Here is a 13715-nt window from a genome sequence, read left to right as displayed (position 1 = left end):
GACGGTTTTTTACATCACCGTTTGCGATTATGGCATCACACACAGTTTCGTCGAAGGGTCTTTGATCGTATTGTCGCGTTAGTAGCATCCTGCAGTTGTGTTAGTTCACCCCTTTTATGGGGGATATCATATCTAGGGGGAGCTTTACTCTAACAATTGAGCTAAGGCAACTCTACAGGTGTGAACACAACAATGCTTTATGTAAAAGTGGTAACCCCACTTGTGCTTAAACGATGAGTATGACCTACGATCAAATGTTCTCATTTCACTCCTATGTTAATATACTCATATATAGATAACCTAGTCATCGCCAATTGCTTGATAGATGCTAGAGTGTTTGTGCATGCTCTGCCACATATTTCATTTGCCATTTTATTGTGTGAGCATGTTGATGCATATTTTACTCATTCGAGGACATCCACTTGTTGTTTTGATTGTTTGGCATTTTCTCTTTTGCCAAGTGGATGGACAAGAATGCCTAAGAACCTCCTCTAGCTATCTATGCTTTTCTCGTCTCAAACTATATTCATGCTACATCACAAAGTTTGACCAAGTCAAATTCGAACCACTCTGTGTGAGGAGCACTCGGAGTCCCCAATTCGTCATAGACTTAAACTTCCAAAACCTCTCTGTGCATTTTGGTTTGACCGATCCATCCTTTTCGATCACATCGAGTTCACTGAGTTGATCTAGGATTTCAATCTCGGTGCAACCAATTTGAACTTTTCGGTCACACCGAGTTGCAGTAACCGCTTACGATTCTGCATCTTGGTGCCACCGAGTTGTTCCACTTGGTCACACCGACAGGGTTGGGATATATACTGACGGGTTAAATTTTGGAAAATTCTCCAAAACTCTTCATCCTGTGTGTGTCCTGCTCAGCCGTCTCGGGTCTCCGAATCGTCTCCTTGTCTCCAGCGACCTCCTGCCGCTAATCTCTATCGCCGTCAATGGAATTATGCCCCGTCGTTGTCGCCGTAGCGAACTCCCGCCGAACTAGGGTATGAGTTTGACATTATGTGCTAATTATTCATTCCGATTCTTAGCACATTGCTTTGCCATGATTCGACCAAGTATGAAATCAATCTATCAAGAGAAAACTCCCTTTAAGTTAGGTTTGACTCAAAAATTTAGGGTTAGGTCTCCGCCAAACTCATCTCGGACCGACCGTGTTGTAGAAATCGCTCTCCCCGATTTGGCTTAGGCCATTGCACATGCGCTTTTTGGTCTCACCGAAAATCGCAAATTGGTGCAACTGAGTTCGATTCTCTATGAAAACCCTAGCAATCTTGGAGCCACCGAACTGTGACTCGGTCTGACCGAGTTCACTAGTTTAGACTCCAAAAGTTGCTTCGGTATCACCGAGTTTAACAAATCGGTAGCTCCAAAATGCTTTCTATGGAGAACTAAAGCTAAGTTTTTGACTCATGTGTTTTGCAAAAACTCTGCACCTTGTGATGCTCATCCATTCTACCTCATCTACATCTATTCATAGGGTTTGCTGTCAATTTGCCTGCCAAGATGTCTGGCCAGAGTGATAGCCAAAAATAGATCTGAAGAGCCAGTGCAAATGAGTGAGGGCACTAATCCCTCAAGCACCTTAGATGCTGGCAGCAGGAGCACTCCCAGTAACTTGCCAAAGGCAGCCACCAGGACAAGGAGGAAGAAAACCTAGGATTCTGAAGATGAGGACTATGTGGCTGTTGATGAGGAAGTTAGCACCAAAAAGAAGGTGCTGAAGAAAGACTATGGCACAGCTGCAACAACTAAGCAAGGGTTGAATAAGAAGGCACCTGCAAAAAGAATCCCAATGTCTAAGGGCAGGGCCTCTACTGCTGAAACCACTAAGCCAACTCGAGAAGCTGTTGGAGAGGGAAAGAAGAGGAAGGAGAGGGTCGAGAAGACCACTGCCAGAGTCCTTGGTAGATCCTCCATAATGAGAGAGCCATAAGAAGATGAAGAGGAAGAGGATGCTGCACCAGCACCCAAGTCCCAGAAGCTCATGGGAGATGCAATCAGGTCAGGGGCTGCTCCATTAAAGCCCAAAGCTGCTCCCAAGGCTGCTGCTCAAGATCCTTCTAAGCCCAAGAGAAGCACCAGGAATATCAGTGCTGAACAAAAGAACAGGGCCCAGTGCTTGAAGTTGATGAAGAAGATGCAGAAGCCCAAGTGCTGAGAAAACTGAACCCAAAGATTCTAGAACACAATGACACTCATCCAGTGGCTGAGGACATGAACATCTGGAAGGATGAAGGATTGAGACTATGGAGACAGTCTGATCCCTATGCTATGAGGAGGAGGACTGTAGTGGACTATAGGTTCCACACCAAGGAACAACATGATTTCTATGAGACCATTCTGCTTGACAAGAAGCCAATTGTCTGTGATATGAGATGGTGTAGCGACCAGACCTCAAACGGTCCAATCTCTGTGCTCCGGTGTCATCCCTGGATCAGTAATGCTGACACCACACAGTACATGAAGGATTTATAGCAGGGTAGCAATCACACACTTATTACATCGAGTGTCTCAAAGGAGAACTTATTACAATAAATATGGCTTAAGGCCATCTAATAACGATAACAGCAGAAGGCTTGGAAGATAAGTGAGTCCATCAACTCCAACGGCATCACTGAGTATAGAACCACGACCTAAAACTCCTTAATCGTGGTCTGAAAAGTCCACAACATTAATGTTGCAGCCCGAAAACGGGCCAGCACATGGAATATGCTGGCAATGTAACACATAGAGAGTAATGGAATGAAACAGCTATTCTATATGCATATTTGGCTCGTGGAAAGCTCTATGGTTACAGTTTTGCGTAAAGCCAATTTTTCCCTATTGCAAAGGAATAAATTTATTTAACTATCATGGTGGTTGTTAAACACTGAGAATGGTTGACAACATTCTCAATCCCAATTAAACATCATCATTAAACAATCCAGCAAAATTAATTTTTAGAGTAACATGTTGAGATTCACATGATAATCCAGGTACTAGATACTCAAGATGTCCATAACCGGGGACACGGCTAACCATGATTAGTTTACACACTCTGCAGAGGTTTGCGCACTTTTCCCCACAGGACTCGATCTCCTCCGCTGGATTTCTCGCACTACATGGTGTTTGAGAAACGGATGACCGAGACATAGTCTTTCAGAAGCACTAGCACCTTACGATGGGTAGACCGTACCACCTACATCCCCTACATGTGCTAGTCTACCACTTCAAGAGTTCGCACGACTTAGTCAACTATGCTAGAGCCCATAATAGCTTGTGGCTGCACACAGAAGTTTCTAGCATGAATAATCTCATGATCCCTTTGAGTCTGGGTGGCGGTCCAAAAGAAAATAGGCAATCCTGGAATACCCAGGTGCCTCAATCCACCCAGATGTGTGTTTAGGTTGCCACCTTAAGTAAACCATTAATTAACAAAGCTCACATCTATCATGGATACACTCACCCAATCCACGTCTACTACCATAGCATAGCAATAATAAGCAAACGTAGAGTAACTCCCAAAGGTTTGATAATAAATGGGTAATAGATTCTACCTCAACTACTTCCCAAACCCACAATTTAATTAGATCCTAAAACATGCAGGGTGTGAGGATTGATCTAATGCAATAAAACTGGGTAGTAGGAGGTATGATCAAAGTGTTACTTGCCTTGCTGATGATCCGGGAAACCTAGCGACTCGAAGTAACAAGCAGCGCACTCCGGGTACTCTATCGCAAACAAACAAGCATACAATAAGTACTCAACTAATGCACAGGAAAAACTCAAAATAAGAGATCTAACCTGAAAGTTCAATTTAAGAACTCCGGTTGGCAAAAAGAATCAAATTGAACGAAGCAAGGAAAGACAAACGACAAAAGAAACAGGCTTCGTTTACTATTCTGGATCTAAGGCAATTTTTACAGTGGCAAAAACTTGTTTAAGTTGGTTAAACGGAAAGAGGGTTTCGAGACGAAACTCCAGGCGCTTGAATCGCCTGATTCCGATAAACGAGCGAAAAGATATACTAAAACGAAAATCGGATCAGAAATCGCGATCAGAAAAATCGCGGATTTAATCCGAGAAAAAGAAAAATGACGAACATTCGTTAAAACGAACGAACGGACGAACACTCACTATTTAAATAAACCGGAAAACTGGTCTATTTAAAAAACCGAAACTAAAAAAACGACAAAACCGTCGGAAAACCGTACGGTTTTAAAAAAATGGCGGCGGGATCGAGGTAAACCTCGGGCGGCGGGTCCAGCGGCGGCGGCAGCGGGCGGCGGCGGCGGTGACGGCGGCGGGCGGTGGCAGCGGCGGTGGCGGCGCGGGGCGTCGCGGGCCGAAGGCGGCGGCGGCGGCGCGGCAATGCTGTGGCGGCGGCGGCGCGGGGCTAGGGCGGCGCGGGGCGGCTAGGGTTTGGGGGGGCTTCCGGCTGGGCCTCCCCGGTTTTTAAAGCCGGACGGGCCTTAGTGACCGGGTCGGACACGACCCGTAGGTCCGTTGCGCATTTTCTTATAAATAGTTATGCTCAGAAAAAATCCCGAAATCAATTTTCCCCGGCTTCTAAAATCAAGCTGTGCAGGATGAACATTTATTTGGGGACTAAATGCAATTTTGAAAAATGCACATTTTTCCTAAATTCAAATAAAATAGCAAATAAAACCCAATAAAATCTTATTTGATTTTTTTATTAAATCTTCAATATTACTTTATTTTGGGAAAGTCATTTTATTCCCTCTCTCATAATTTTTATAATAGAAATAATTGAAGATAAAATAAATAAAATCAAATGATCCTATTTTCAAAATTTGAGGCAACTCAAATATGAAAATAACGAAATCCGCAACTCTCTCTGAGGGTCCTTGAGTTGCGTGAAATTTCTAGGATCAACCAAAATGCAATAATTATGATATGCAATGATGATCAAGTGTATAACATTCCAAATTGAAAATTTGGGATGTTATAGATGGGTTGATTGGGAATTCATTGATGAGAATGAAGACTTTTTCCGAGGTGTACATGAAAGCTTCAAAGCTTGTGGATCTGATGTGTTTGTGGGTCGAAAGTTGACCAAATGGAATGATGAGCTCATTATGCAGTTCTACTGCACTTCTCATTTCTATCCAGATGGTAGAATTGTGTGGATGTCTGAGGGTACGAGGTACCAATCAACTGTTGATGAGTGGGTGAAGTTGATCAATGCCCCAGAGTAACATGAGGATGATTTTGATGTGTATGTTGGGGAACGTTGCAGAAAACAAAAAATCTCCTATGATTTCACCAAGATCCATCTATGAGTTCATCTAGCAACAAGTGATCGGATGCATCTACATACCTTTGTAGATCGCGAGCGGAAGCGTTCAAAGAACGGGGATGAGGGAGTCGTACTCGACGTGATCCAAATCACCGGAGATCCTAGCGCCGAACGGACGACACCTCCGCGTTCAACACACGTACGGTCAGCGTACGTCTCCTTCTTGATCCAGCAAGGGGGGAGGAGAGGTTGAGCAAGATGGCTCCAGCAGGGCTTCAGTGGTACTGGAGCTGCAGTACTCCGGCAGGGCTTCGCCAAGCTCTATGGAGGAGGAGGAGGTGTTGGAGAGGGAGAGGGAGGCACCAAAGGCAAAGGTGAGAGGTCCTCCATCCCCCCCCCACTATATATAGGGGGGCCTAAGGGGGGCGCCGGCCCTAGGAGATGCAATCTCCTAGGGGGCGGCGGCCAAGGGGTGGGGGGCTTGCCCCCCAAGCAAGGGGGCGCCCCCCCTTTAGGGTTTCCCCACCCTAGGCGCATGGGCCCTAGGGGAAGTGGCGCCCCAGCCCACTTTGGGCTGGATCCCTTCCCACTTCAGCCCATGGGGCCCTCCAGGATAGGTGGCCCCACCCGGTGGACCCCCGGGACCCTTCCGGTGGTCCCGGTACAATACCGGTGACCCCGAAACTTGTCCCGATGGCCGAAATAGCACTTCCTATATATAATTCTTTACCTCCGGACCATTCCGGAACTCCTCGTTACGTCCGGGATCTCATCCAGGACTCCGAACAACATTCGGGTTACTGCATATACATATCCCTACAACCCTAGCGTCACCGAACCTTAAGTGTGTAGACCCTACGGGTTCGGGAGACATGTAGACATGACCGAGATTGCTCTCCGGTCAATAACCAACAGCGGGATCTGGATACCCATGTTGGCTCCCACATGCTCCTCGATGATCTCATCGGATGAACCACGATGTCGAGGATTCAAGCAACCCCGTATACAATTCCCTTTGTCAATCGGTATGTTACTTGCCCGAGATTCGATCGTCAGTATCCCAATACCTTGTTCAATCTCGTTACCGGCAAGTCACTTTACTCGTACCGTAATGCATGATCCCGTGACCAGACACTTGGTCACTTTGAGCTCATAATGATGATGCATTACCGAGTGGGCCCAGTGATACCTCTCCGTCATACGGAGTGACAAATCCCAATCTTGATCCGTGTCAACCCAACAGACACTTTCGGAGATACCCGTAGTATACCTTTATAGTCACCCAGTTACGTTGTGACGTTTGGTACACCCAAAGCACTCCTACGCTATTCGGGAGTTACACGATCTCATGGTCTATGGAAAGGATACTTGAAATTGGAAAAACTCTAGCAAACGAACTATACGATCTTATGCTATGTTTAGGATTGGGTCTTGTCCATCACATCATTCTCCTAATGATGTGATCTCGTTATCAATGACATCCAATGTCCATAGTTAGGAAACCATGACTATCTGTTAATCAATGAGCTAGTCAACTAGAGGCTTACTAGGGACATGTTGGTGTCTATTATTCACACATGTATTACGATTTCCGGATAACACAATTATAGCATGAATAAAGACAATTATCATGAACAAGGAAATATAATAATAATGCTTTTATTATTGCCTCTAGGGCATATTTCCAGCAGTCTCCCACTTGCACTAGAGTCAATAATCTAGTTACATTGTGATGAATCGAACACCCATGGAATTCTGGTGTTGATCATGTTTTGCTCTAGGGAGAGGTTTAGTCAACGGATCTTCTACATTCTGGTCCGTATGTACTTTACAAATATCTATGTCTCCATCTTGAACATTTTCACGAATGGAGTTGAAGCGATGCTTGATGTGCCTGGTCTTCTTGTGAAAGCTGGGCTCCTTGGCAAGTGCAATAGCTCCAGTGTTGTCACAGAAAAGTTTGATTGGCCCCGACGCATTGGGTATGAGTCCTAGGTCGGTGATGAACTCCTTCACCCAAATTGCTTCATGCGCCGCCTCCGAGGCTGCTATGTACTCCGCTTCACATGTAGATCCCGCCACGACGCTCTGCTTGCAACTGCACCAGCTTACTGCGCCACCATTCAAAATATACACGTATCCGGTTTGTGACTTAGAGTCATCCAGATCTGTGTCGAAGCTAGCGTCGACGTAACCCTTTACGACGAGCTCTTCGTCACCTCCATAAATGAGAAACATTTCCTTAGTCCTTTTCAGGTACTTCAGGATATTCTTGACCGCTGTCCTGTGTTCCTTGCCAGGATTACTTTGGTATCTTCCTACCAAACTTACGGCAAGGTTTACATCAGGTCTGGTACACAGCATGGCATACATAATAGAACCTATGGCTGAGGCATAGGGGATGACACTCATCTCTTCTATATCTTCTGCCGTGGTCGGACATTGAGCTGAGCTCAATTTCACACCTTGTAACACAGGCAAGAACCCCTTCTTAGACTGATCCATATTGAATTTCGTCAATATCTTATCAAGGTATGTGCTTTGTGAAAGACCTATGAGGCGTCTTGATCTATCTCTATAGATCTTGATGCCTAATATATATGCAGCTTCTCCAAGGTCCTTCATTGAAAAACTCTTATTCAAGTAGGCCTTAATGCTGTCCAAGAGTTCTATATCATTTCCCATCAAAAGTATGTCATCTACATATAATATGAGAAATGCTACAAAGCTCCCACTCACTTTCTTGTAAACGCAGGCTTCTCCATAAGTCTGCGTAAACCCAAACGCTTTGATCATCTCATCAAAGCGAATGTTCCAACTCCGAGATGCTTGCACCAGCCCATAAATCGAGCGTTGGAGCTTGCACACCTTGTCAGCATTCTTAGGATCGACAAAACCTTCTGGCTGCATCATATACAATTCTTCCTTAAGGAAACAATTAAGGAATGCCGTTTTGACGTCCATTTGCCATATCTCATAATCATAGAATGCGGCAATTGCTAACATGATTCGGACGGACTTTAGCTTCGCTACCGGTGAGAAAGTCTCATTGTAGTCAACCCCTTGAACTTGTCGATAACCCTTAGCAACAAGCCGAGCTTTATAGATGGTCACATTACCATCCGCGTCCGTCTTCTCCTTAAAGATCCATTTATTTTCTATGGCTCGCCGCTCAACAGGCAAGTCAGTAAAAGTCCATACTTCGTTTTCATACATGGATCCTATCTCGGATTTCATGGCTTCTAGCCATTTGTCGGAATCCGGGCCCGCCATCACTTCTTCATAGTTCGAAGGTTCACCGTTGTCTAACAACATGATTTCCAAGACAGGGTTGCCGTACCACTCTGGTGCGGAACGTGTCCTTGTGGACCTACGAAGTTTAGTAGCAACTTGATCTGAAGTTTCATGATCATCATCATTAACTGCCTCTCTAGTCGGTGCAGGCACCTCAGGAACATTTCTTTGAGTTGCGCCATTTTCCGGTTCAAGAGGTAATACTTCATCAAGTTCTACTTTCCTCCCACTTACTTCTTTCGAGAGAAACTCTTTCTCTAGAAAGGATCCATTCTTGGCAACAAAGATCTTGCCTTCAGATCTGAGGTAGAAGGTATACCCAATAGTTTCTTTAGGGTATCCTATGAAGACGCATTTTTCCGACTTGGGTTCGAGCTTTTCAGGTTGAAGTTTCTTGACATAAGCATCGCATCCCCAAACTTTTAGAAACAACAGCTTAGGTTTCTTCCCAAACCATAATTCATACGGTGTCGTCTCAACGGATTTCGATGGAGCCCTATTTAAAGTGAATGCGGCAGTCTCTAAAGCATAGCCCCAAAAAGATAGCGGTAAATCGGTAAGAGACATCATAGATCGCACCATATCTAATAGAGTGCGATTACGACGTTCGGACACACCATTACGCTGAGGTGTTCCAGGCGGCGTGAGTTGTGAAACTATTCCACATTTTCTTAAGTGTGTGCCAAATTCGTGACTCAAGTATTCTCCTCCACGATCTGATCGTAGGAACTTGATTTTTCTGTCACGTTGATTCTCAACCTCACTCTGAAATTCCTTGAACTTTTCAAAGGTTTCAGACTTGTGTTTCATTAAGTAGACATAGCCATATCTACTCAAGTCATCAGTGAGGGTGAGAACAAAATGATAGCCACCGCGAGCCTCAACGCTCATTGGACCGCACACATCAGTATGTATGATTTCCAATAAGTTGGTTGCTCGCTCCATTGTTCCTGAGAACGGAGTCTTGGTCATTTTACCCATGAGGCATGGTTCGCACGTGTCAAATGATTCATAATCAAGAGACTCTAAAAGTCCATCTGCATGGAGCTTCTTCATGCGTTTGACACCTATGTGACCAAGGCGGTAGTGCCACAAGTATGTGGGACTATCATTATCAACCTTACATCTTTTGGTATTCACACTATGAACATGTGTAGCATTACGCTCGAGATTCATTAAGAATAAACCATTCACCATCGGAGCATGACCATAAAACATATCTCTCATATAAATAGAACAACCATTATTCTCGGATTTAAATGAGTAGCCATCTCGAATTAAACGAGATCCCGATACAATGTTCATGCTCAAAGCTGGCACTAAATAACAATTATTGAGGTTTAAAACTAATCCCGTAGGTAAATGCAGAGGTAGCGTGCCGACGGTGATCACATCGACCCTAGAACCATTCCCGATGCGCATCATCACCTCGTCCTTCGCCAGTCTCCGCTTATTCCGCATCTCCTGCTTTGAGTTACAAATGTGAGCAACTGCACCGGTATCAAATACCCAGGAGCTACTACGAGTACTGGTAAGGTACACATCAATTACATGTATATCACATATAACTTTTGTTTTGCCGGCCTTCTTGTCCGCTAAGTACTTGGGGCAGTTCCGCTTCCAGTGACCACTTCCCTTGCAATAAAAGCACTCAGTCTCGGGCTTGGGTCCATTCTTTGGCTTCTTCCCAATAGCTTGCTTACCGGGCGCGGCAACTCGCTTGCCGTCCTTCTTGAAGTTCTTCTTACCCTTGCCTTTCTTGAACTTAGTGGTTTTATTCACCATCAACACTTGATGTTCCTTTTTGACTTCTACCTCTGCTGATTTCAGCATTGCAAATAATTCAGGAATGGCCTTTTCCATCCCCTGCATATTGAAGTTCATCACAAAGCTCTTGTAGCTTGGTGGAAGCGACTGAAGGATTCTGTCAATGACTGCGTCATCCGGGAGATTAACTCCCAGCTGAGTCAAGCGGTTATGTAACCCATACATTGTGAGTATGTGCTCACTGCCAGAACTATTTTCCTCCATCTTACAGCTGAAAAACTTGTCGGAGACTTCATATCTCTCGACCCGGGCATGAGCTTGGAAAACCATTTTCAGCTCTTCGAACATCTCATATGCTCCGTGTCTCTCAAAATGTTTTTGGAGCCCCGGTTCTAAGCTGTAAAGCATGCCGCACTGAACGAGGGAGTAATCATCAGCACGTGTCTGCCAAGCGTTCATAACGTCTTGGTTCTGTGGGACGGGTGCGTCACCTAGCGGTGCTTGTAGGACATAATCTTTCTTGGCAGCTATGAGGATGATCCTCAGGTTCCGGACCCAGTCCGTATAGTTGCTGCCATTGTCTTTCAGCTTGGTTTTCTCAAGGAACGCGTTGAAGTTGAGGACAACGTTGGCCATTTGATCTACCAGACATATTGTAAAGATTTTAGACTAAGTTCATGATAATTAAGTTCATCTAATCAAATTATTCAATGAACTCCCACTCAGATAGACATCCCTCCAGTCATCTAAGTATAACATGATCCGAGTTAACTACGCCGTGTCCGATCATCACATGAGACGAACTAGTCAACGTCGGTGAACATCTTCATGTTGATCGTATCTTCTATACGACTCATGCTCGACCTTTCGGTCTTCTGTGTTCCGAGGCCATGTATGTACATGCTAGGCTCGTCAAGTCAACCTAAGTGTTTGCATGTGTAAATCTGTCTTACACCCATTGTATCTGAACGTTGGAATCTATCACACCTGATCATCACGTGGTGCTTCGAAACAACGGAACACTTTCTTGAAATTATTATGAGGAATCATCTTATTTACTACCGTCGTTCTAAGTAAACAAGATGTACAAAACATGATAAACACCACATGCAATCAAATAATAATAGTGACATGATATGGCCAATATCACATAGCTCCTTTGATCTCCATATTGGGGCTCCATGATCATCCTGTCACCAGCATGACACCATGATCTCCATCATCATGATCTCCATCATCGTGTCTCCATGAAGTTGCTCGCCAACTATTACTTCTACTGCTATGGCTAACACGTTTAGCAATAAAGTAAAGTAATTTACATGGCGTTTCTCAATGACACGCAGGTCATACAAAAAATAAAGACAACTCCTATGGCTCCTGCCGGTTTTCATACTCTTCGACATGCAAGTCCTGATTCCTATTACAAGAACATGATCTCATACATCACATATATATCATTCATCATTCATCACAACTTTGGCCATATCACATCACAGCACACTTGCTGCAAAAACAAGTTAGACGTCCTCTAATTGTTGTTGCAAGTTTTACGTGGCTGCAATAGGATTCTAGCAAGAACGTTTTCTTACCTACGTGAAAGCCACACCGTGATTTGTCAACTTCTATTTACCCTTCATAAGGACCCTTTTCATCGAATCTGCTCCAACTAAAGTGGGAGAGACAGACACCCGCCAGCCACCTTATGCAACTAGTGCATGTTAGTCGGTGGAACCGGTCTCACGTAAGCGTACGTGTAAGGTTGGTCCGGGCCGCTTCATCCCACAATACCGCTGAAGCAAGATAAGACTAGTAGCGGCAAGAAAGTTGACAACATCTACGCCCACAACAAATTGTGTTCTACTCGTGCAAAGAGAACTACGCATAAACCTGGCTCATGATGCCACTGTTGGGGAACGTTGCAGAAAACAAAAATTTTCCTACGGTTTCACCTAGATCCATCTATGAGTTCATCTAGCAACAAGTGATCGGATGCATCTACATACCTTTGTAGATCGCGAGCGGAAACGTTCAAAGAACGGGGATGAGGGAGTCTTACTCGACGTGATCCAAATCACCGGAGATCCTAGCGCCGAACGGACGGCACCTCCGCGTTCAACACACGTACGGTCAGCGTGACGTCTCCTTCTTCTTGATCCAGCAAGGGGGAAGGACAGGTTGAGGAAGATGGCTCTAGCAGCAGCATGATGGCGTGGTGGTGATGGAGCTGCAGTACTCCGGCAGGGCTTCTCCAAGCTCTATGGAGGAGGAGGAGGTGTTGGAGAGGGAGAGGGAGGCACCAAAGGCAGAGGTGAGAGGTCCTCCATCCCCCCACTATATATAGGGGGGCCTAGGGGGGCGCCGGCCCTAGGAGATGCAATCTCCTAGGGGGGCGGCGGCCAAGGGGTGGGGGGCTTGCCCCCCAAGCAAGGGGGCGCCCCCCCCCCTTTAGGGTTTCCCCACCCTAGGCGCATGGGCCCTAGGGGAAGTGGCACCCCAGCCCACTTTGGGCTGGATCCCTTCCCACTTCAGCCCATGGGGCCCTCCAGGATAGGTGGCCCCACCCGGTGGACCCTCGGGACCCTTCCGGTGGTCCCGGTACAATACCGGTGACCCCGAAACTTGTCCCGATGGCCGAAATAGCACTTCCTATATATAATTCTTTACCTCCAGACCATTCCGGAACTCCTCGTGACGTCCGGGATCTCATCCGGGACTCCGAACAACATTCGGGTTACTGCATATACATATCCCTACAACCCTAGCGTCACCGAACCTTAAGTGTGTAGACCCTACGGGTTCGGGAGACATGTAGACATGACCGAGATTGCTCTCCGGTCAATAACCAACAGCGGGATCTGGATACCCATGTTGGCTCGCACATGCTCCTCGATGATCTCATCGGATGAACCACGATGTCGAGGATTCAAGCAACCCCGTATACAATTCCCTTTGTCAATCGGTATGTTACTTGCCCGAGATTCGATCGTCGGTATCCCAATACCTTGTGCAATCTCGTTACCGGCAAGTCACTTTACTTGTACCATAATGCATGATCCCGTGACCAGACACTTGGCCACTTTGAGCTCATAATGATGATGCATTACCGAGTGGGCCCAGTGATACCTCTCCGTCATACAGAGTGATAAATCCCAGTCTTGATCCGTGTCAACCCAACAGACACTTTCAGAGATACCCGTAGTATACCTTTATAGTCACCTAGTTACATTGTGACGTTTGGTACACCCAAAGCACTCCTACGGTATCCGGGAGTTACATGATCTCATGGTCTAAGGAAAGGATACTTGACATTGGAAAAACTCTAGCAAACGAACTATGCGATCTTATGCTGTGTTTAGGATTGGGTCTTGTCCATCACATCATTCTCCTAATGATGTGA

This window comes from Triticum dicoccoides, chromosome 5A (assembly GCF_002162155.2).
Source record: "Triticum dicoccoides isolate Atlit2015 ecotype Zavitan chromosome 5A, WEW_v2.0, whole genome shotgun sequence".
NCBI lineage: Eukaryota > Viridiplantae > Streptophyta > Magnoliopsida > Poales > Poaceae > Triticum > Triticum dicoccoides.
The sequence above is the reverse complement of the archived record's forward strand: the minus strand, read 5'-3'. Positions refer to the sequence as shown.